General features: G+C 43.5%; 5 non-coding genes across 5 annotated transcripts in view; 3 read left to right on the top strand and 2 right to left on the bottom strand.

Annotated features, from left to right (window-relative positions):
• Nucleotides 1–3,677: 3,677 nt before the first annotated feature.
• On the top strand, nucleotides 3,678–3,792 carry LOC113647359. Its single transcript, XR_003441655.1, has one exon. It is a non-coding gene; the product is annotated as a U5 spliceosomal RNA (small nuclear RNA).
• Nucleotides 3,793–3,909: 117 nt separating this feature from the next.
• On the top strand, nucleotides 3,910–4,100 carry LOC113647358. Its single transcript, XR_003441654.1, has one exon. It is a non-coding gene; the product is annotated as a U2 spliceosomal RNA (small nuclear RNA).
• A 379-nt stretch (nucleotides 4,101–4,479) lies between these two features.
• Nucleotides 4,480–4,598, top strand: LOC125142183. Its single transcript, XR_007141614.1, has one exon. It is a non-coding gene; the product is annotated as a 5S ribosomal RNA (ribosomal RNA).
• A 2,569-nt stretch (nucleotides 4,599–7,167) lies between these two features.
• Nucleotides 7,168–7,286, bottom strand: LOC125143072. The gene has a single exon (XR_007142517.1). It is a non-coding gene; the product is annotated as a 5S ribosomal RNA (ribosomal RNA).
• A 188-nt stretch (nucleotides 7,287–7,474) lies between these two features.
• Nucleotides 7,475–7,500, bottom strand: part of LOC125142333 — a 119-nt gene continuing 93 nt past the window's right edge. The window contains exon 1 of the ribosomal RNA XR_007141771.1: nucleotides 7,475–7,500. This exon is cut by the window's right edge and continues 93 nt beyond it. This is a non-coding gene — a ribosomal RNA (5S ribosomal RNA).

Here is a 7,500-nt window from a genome sequence, read left to right as displayed (position 1 = left end):
TGTTGCGTTGTGCTGTGCCTTGCTAGGCCGTGTTAGGTTACGTCACTCTATGTTGTGCCTCGCTAGGTTGTTGTGATACGTTAGGCTGTGTCTCGATAGGCTGTGGTGATTCATTGTGCTGTACCTTGCTAGCCGATGTTAGGTTACGTTGCGCTATGTTATGCCTCGCTAGGCTGTGTTATGGTGTGTTGTGCTGTGCCTTGATGGGCTATGTTGTGTTGCATTGCTAGGCCGTGTTAAGTAACGTTACCATATGTTGTGCTTTGCTAGACTGTTGTGATGCTTTATGCTATGCCTCACTAGGCTGTGTTATGGTGTGGTGTTCTGTGCCTTGCTGGGCTATGTTGTGTTGCATTGCGGTTGGCTGTGCATTGCTAGGCCGTGTTGGGTAACATTACCATATGTTGTGCCTTGCTAGACTGTTGTGATGCGTTATGCTGTGCCTCGATAGGCTGTGTTGTGATACTGCACGTTGTGCTATGCTCCGCTGGGCTGTGTTATGGTACAGTATATTGTGCTGTGCCTCGCTAGGCTATGTTGTGTTGCGTTGCGTTATGCTATGCCTTGCTAGGCCATATTAGGTTACGTTGCACTGTGTACCTTGCTAGGCTGTTATGATGCGTTAGGCCATGCCTGCTAGGCGTTTACGTTGTGCTGTGCCTCACTAGGCTGTTGTGAAGCGTTAGGCCGTGCTTTGCTCTGCGTTTTGTTATGTTATGCTGTGCCTCGCTTGGCTATTATATGTTGTGCCATGCCTTGCTGGGCTGTGTTTGTTACATTGTGCTGTGCCCTGCTGGGCTGTGTTGGGTTGCGCTGTGCTATGTTGTGTTGTGTGGTGCTGTTGTAATGCGTTGTGCTGTGCCTTGCTGGGCTGTAGTGATACGTTATGCGGTGCCTTGCTAGGCGTTATTTTGCATTGTGCTGTGCCTTGCTGGGCTGTGTTGCGTTACGTTATGATATGCCTTGCTGGGCTGTGTCGGGTTGTGTAACGTTGGGTTATGCCTTGCTGGGCTGTGCTTCGCTGGGCTGTTGTAATGCCTTATGCCATGCATTGCTGGTTGCGTTGTGCTAGGACTCTCTAGGCCGTTATGATGCGTTATGCCATGCCTTCCTAGGCGTTGTTACGTTATACGATGCCTCGCTAGGCTATGGTATGTTGTGCTATGCCCTACTAGGCAGTTATGATATGATATGCCATGACTTGCTAGGCGTTATGTTGCGTCACGCTGTGCCTCGCTAGGCTGTTATGATACGTTATGCAGGAAATAATAAATTATAAATAAATAAACAAATTACTGGCAAATGGTTTAACTTCTTAACTTGACATGGTTAAATTTTAGCCAGCAATGAAAATGAAAAGCTTGATTAAATTTATCTCCTCTCTGTAGCAGTGTCCAGCGAAAGATAGTGACCTTTGGATTGATAATCAATGGCTCCTGGCCCTGCTTGTATTGTTTCTGTTCGTTACAAATAAATAAATAAATAAATAAATAAATAAATAAATAAGGAAATAAATAAATAAGTAAGTAAGTAAATAAAGAAATAAATGTTCCAAAGCTGGAAAGGCCCCGAGAAGCATCCTAACCGCTGCTTCTTCAATTATTTAATAGCTGGACTTATCCAAGGTTTTCGCAGGAGTGTTTGTTTGACTACTCATTAGTTTGCCTATAATTTGCTTTCTGCCTTTAAAGAACCTGAAATTGTTGGAAAAGGAAGTTATGACTGGATTTCTTGTTGGGTCTTTTGGAAGTCTCCTTACTCGGGTTGTTGGATGGATTCTAGAGCTAGAGATGGCTACTCGGGATATTCAGGGAGGAGGCACTTGGCTCTCGTGTTCTGTTTGTGATTGAGCTAGCTCTGCTGCTGCTACGCTAGCTCTCCTCCTCTGCTGCTGCTAGCTCTCCTTTTCTGCTGCTGCTAGCTCTCCTCCTCTGCTGCTGTCCCTAAGGTAGCTGAACCAGGAGTGGAACGTTAAAGGTTCTGGTTGCTCCTTGGGAAATTGGGATGGCATGATGTTCATGATGATCTGGAGTCTTCTGCAGCCTTGAATCGTATACAGGCACTGAGCCTTCCATTGTTTTGGTTTTTTTTTTTGTTTGTTTTTTTAAAAAAAATGTTAATGGTCAGTGGTTGCTAGTAAATGGTAAAGGAACTGCCTTCCGTGCCTGATAACATGTCCTCTGCTCTGTTGGTATTTTACTAATAAGTTTGGCTAGTCAAAAGCTCGCTTTAATCCTCTGCTTCAGTTAGCATGAAGAGCCAGGGAGGATTGCCTGGTATGGTCTGTTTTGGGGGGGATTTTGTCTGGCTGCTTTCCCACTTAATGGGAGATTGTCCCCCCACGAAGCTGCTGCTGTTTCCTGACTAGCTTTCATTGAGCTCATGAAAAGGAAGGGGAATTCAGAACAGAGCCATACCGCCAAATGTAAATTTCATAAGCTTGCAAATAAAAAATTTAAATATTTCAAAGAATTGTCTTTATTTTGACTCAAGTGGTCCTGACTGAATTGTGGCCAAAAAGGAAAAATTTGTGTTGGATGTTTGGACTAGGTTTTGGAGCAAAACAGAAGTGTATATGGGGAGACTGTATGTGTATTTTAAATGCTAAAATAAGTTGGATGCTTTTTATAATGTCTTTACTTCACATGTTTGTTGTGTTTTAAAAGATTTAACGTGGAAGCTGCCGGGGAGTGAAGGAGAGGTGTGAACTAATGTTTTTGTAAATGTATGATATATGATGTATGACATTTTTAAAATTTGATGTAAATGTGATTGTATAAGGAAAACTTACATTTTTATTGTATTATTTATCGTATTCTATTGATTGAAATTTCTTCTATTCTATTGATTGAAAAAAAAGAATGTCTGATCTCGGAGGCTAAGCAGAGTCGGGCCTGGTTAGTACTTGGATAGGCGACTGCCTGGGAACACCAGGTGCTGTAAACTTTTGACATAGGCATTCATTTACTTTACAGTTTGAATTCTCTAACAACATCTTAATATTCATACCCTGTAGCTAATGTTTTGATAGAAAACAAGAATTGAAAAAAATAATAAATAAATAAATAAATAGAAAAAAACCCAGTAATTGGATAGGTGACTGCCTGGGAATACCAGGTGCTGTAAACTTTTGACATAGGCATTCATTTACTATTTGAATTCTCTAACAACAACATCTTAATATTCATACCCTGTAGCAAATGTTTTGATAGAAAACAACAACAAAAAAGAGAAAGAAGAAAAAAAAAACAATTTATAATTGGGTTCCATTCCAACTTTTCTCTAACTTACGGCCATTCCACTCTAAGAATGCCTTTTCTCGTCTGATCTCGGAAGCTAAGCAGACCCTGTAGCTAATGTTTTGATAGAAAACAACACCATTGTTGCACCATTACATGGTTTAAAAAAAAGTCAAAACCTTTTCTTTTCTTTTCTTTTCTTTTCTTTTCTTTCTATTCTTTTCTTTTCTTTTCTTTTCTTGCACCTGCCCCAAACCTTTAATTTGCAATTTCTTCTCATAACTTTCAGCTGTTTCTCATCGACTGTATCCCCAGCCCTTTTCTATCCAAATGCAAGACTTTACACTGGCTTCAATACTGACAAGGGGTGGACCTTACCCTAATCCTGCTTTGTTCACCTCCGATACGGTTATCCAGGGCCTGCTCGGCCTTCTTTAGTAGCTCGGGTTTCTCTTCATTCACGCACAAATCTTTCGCCTTTTACTAAAGATTTCCACGGAGAGGAACGTCGATGAGTTCAGCATATTTTTGTGGGCTTTGCAGTTGCAAGGCTATAAGTGGTTGTAATATTAGATCAAAGCGCCTTGAGGAGTAGGCCTAGTTATCACCTACCGTTTGTCTGCTAGCATCTGGCAGCTAGCTGTCTGCCAGTCAGAGGGAATAACGGGTTATCGCTTCTCGGCCTTTTGGCTAAGATCAAGTGTAGTATCTGTTCTTATCAGTTTAATATCTGATACGTCCTCTATATGAGGACTACACATTAAATGGATTTTTAGAGCTGGGAGTCGGAACAGGGGCTTGCTCCGTCCGCTCCACGCTTCGCCCTGGTATTGCAGTACATCCAGGCTTGGTGCACCATTACACAGTTTAAAAAAAGAAAAAAACCTCCTTTTATTTTCTTTTTTTTTCTTTCTTTTCTTTTCTTGCACCTGCCCCAAACCTCTAATCTGCAAAGTGTGCTCATAACTTTCAGCTGTTTCTCATCGACTGTGTCCCCAGTTAGTACTTGGATAGGCGACTGCCTGGCAATACCAGGTGCTGTAAGCTCTTGACATAGGCATTCATTTACTTTACTATTTGAATTCTCTAACAACAACATCTTAATATTCATACCCTGTGGGAAATGTTTGGATAGAAAACAACAATTTAAATAAAGAAAGAAAGAAAGAAAGAAAGAAAGAATAAGAAAAAAGAAAAACACAAACAATTTTTAAATGGGTTCCATTCCAACGTTGCTCTCGCTTACGGCCATTCCGCTCTGAGAATGCCTGATCTCGTCTGATCTCGGAAGCTAAGCAGAGTCGGGCCTGGTTAGTACTTGGATAGGCGGCTGCCTGGGAATACCAGGTGCTGTAAGCTTTTGTAAGCCCCTCCTTGAACCGCCACCTTATTGTGGTGGAGGGGTTTGCGTGCCTGAATGATCCTAGGAGCTATGTTGTCTGGGGCTTTCTGCCCCTGGTAGGGTCTCCCAAGGCAAACAGGTCCTAGGTGACAGGCCAGACAAAGAGCGGTTCAAAAACCCTTATGAAGAAAATTAAAACAAGGTCCGTGACGTCGCCCGGTATGGCGCAACCGGAGCCCTCTCCCTGGAGCCAGGCCCGGGGTTGGGGCTCACATGCGAGCACCTGGCGGCCGGGTCTACCTCTACCTCACTACCTCTTACCCCCTCGATCTTACTCGCCGCAACCTTCACTCTGTCTCCCCTTCATCTGTAGCTTCTGGCACTCTTTCTTCCCTTCCTGATACTGAGTCTTTTTCCTCACTACCCTTGGACTCAGCCACAGATACTTTCCTCTCATCTCTTTCCTCAACTATGGACTTCCTCTGCCCTATGTTCACTAAACCCAAGAAAACTTGTTCTGCTCCTTTAGCATCTGGTCAGGTACCAACTACTTTCAAGAGAGCAAGGGTCCCATCCTAAATAAACCTGCTCTGGATCAATCAGACATCAGTAACTACAGACCGGTATCACTTCTCTCATTTCTTTCAAAAATTCTATAATCTATAATCAATAGTTTTATTGTCTATAATCAACTGTCTGTCTATCTCTCACAGAACAACCTCCAAGATCCCAAACAGTCTGGCTTTAAAGCAGCTCACTCTACAGAGACAGCCCTTTTGAATGTCTCTGAGAAGCTACATACTGCTAGATCAGCCAAACTGTCATCTGTCCTTATCCTCCTTGACCTTTCAGCAGCGTTTGACACGGTCAACCACAAGACTCTCTTATCCACCCTCAAGAGTCTTGGGATTTGCGGATCAGCTTGGGAATGGTTTGCCTCCTACTTGGAAGGACGCTCATATCAGGTAACATGGAGGGGAGTGACATCTGCTCCATGCAGACTCTCCACTGGCATCCCACAGGGCTCAGTACTTGGTCCTCTTCTTTTCTCCCTGTATACTCACTCTCTTGGGGAAGTTATTTCATCACATGGGTTCTCTTACCACTGCTATGCTGATGATACACAACTTATCTTCTCTTTCCCACCCTCAGATGCCACAGCTTCTGACCGGATCTCAGCATGTCTGGCAGAAATTTCATCATGGATGACTGCTCATCAGTTAAAGCTCAATCCTAGCAAAACTGAACTGCTGTTCATCCCAGGTGATTCATCCCCAGGTCATGATCTTGCTATATCCTTGCACAACGATCTGATCTCTCCTTCAGCCACAGCTCGCAACCTTGGGGTAACCATGGACAATCAACTGTCCTTTTCCTCTCATGTTGCTAATGTGACTCGCTCATGTCGGTTTCTTCTCTACAACATTAGAAGGATTCGGCCATTTTTGTCCACACAGACTGCTCAGGTACTTGTTCAGTCTCTTGTCATTTCTAGACTGGATTACTGCAATGCACTGCTGGCAGGTCTACCTATGAAAGCAATCCATCCTCTGCAAATGATCCAAAATGCAGCTGCCCGGCTTGTTTTCAACCTGCCAAAGTTCTCGCATACCACCCCGCTGCTGCGATCCCTCCACTGGTTTCCGGTAGCTGCACGCATCCGATTCAAAACACTGATGCTGGCCTACAATGCCAAAAATGGACCAGCTCCCTCTTACCTCAAAGCCCTCATCATTCCTCGCACTGCACCCCGCAACCCCCGATCTACCAGCACTGCTCGACTGGTCCCACCATCTCTCAGGGTAAGAGGCAAGTATACTACAAGACTCTTCTCTGTTCTGGCACCAAGGTGGTGGAATGAACTTCCCCTAGAGATCCAGACAGCTGAGTCACTGGCTATTTTCAAGCGGCGGTTGAAGACCTACTTATTCAGGAAACACTTCAACTAGCACTTCTTTCCGTATCTTTTGCAGAAAAAAAAAAAAAAACCTTTGACACTTTTTCATTGTAACTTTGAACAAATGTTTTAAACTCATGGTATCTTAAGTATGTAACCTAGTGAACCAGCATTAATATATTCAATGTTAGAGATTTAAGCACTTATGTATGTCGCTCTGGATAAGGGCGTCTGCCAAATGCTGTAAATGTAAATGTAAATATGTCTTACCCCACGGGGCCCGGCCAGGCTCAGCCCGAAGGAGCGACGTGGGGCCAATCTCCTGTGGGCCCACCACCTGCAGGAGAAACCGTAAGGGGCTGGTGCAATGTGGATTGGGTGGCAGTCGAAGGCGTGAGCCACGGACACGGAATCTTACTCTAGTGACATGGAATGTCACCTCACTGGGGGGGAAGGAGCCTGAGCTGGTGCGGGAGGTTGAGAGATACCGATTAGAGATAGTTGGGCTCGCCTCCACGCACAGCTTGGGCTCTGGAAACCAACTCCTTGAGAGAGGCTGGACTCTCTACTACTCTGGAGTTGCCCACGGTGAGAGTTTCTATCAAAACATTAGCTACAGGGTATGAATATTAAGATGTTGTTGTTGTTAGAGAATTCAAATAGTAAAGTAAATGAATGCCTATGTCAAAAGCTTACAGCACCTGGTATTCCCAGACAGTCGCCTATCCAAGTACTAACCAGGCCCGACTCTGATTAGCTTCCGAGATCAGACGAGATCAGGCATTCTCAAAGTGGAATGGCCGTAAGCTAGAGGAAAGTTGGAATGGAACCCATTTAAAAATTGTTTGTTTTTTCTTTTTATTTATTTATTTATTTATTTATTTATTTATTGATTGATTGATTGTTTTCTATAAACACATGACCCACAGGGTATGAATATTAAGATGTTGTTGATAGAGAATTCAAATAGTAAAGTAAATGAATGCCTATGTCAAAAGCTTACAGCACCTGGTATTCCCAGA

This window comes from Tachysurus fulvidraco, chromosome 6, assembly GCF_022655615.1.
Source record: "Tachysurus fulvidraco isolate hzauxx_2018 chromosome 6, HZAU_PFXX_2.0, whole genome shotgun sequence".
NCBI lineage: Eukaryota > Metazoa > Chordata > Actinopteri > Siluriformes > Bagridae > Tachysurus > Tachysurus fulvidraco.
The sequence above is the reverse complement of the archived record's forward strand: the minus strand, read 5'-3'. Positions and strand labels throughout refer to the sequence as shown.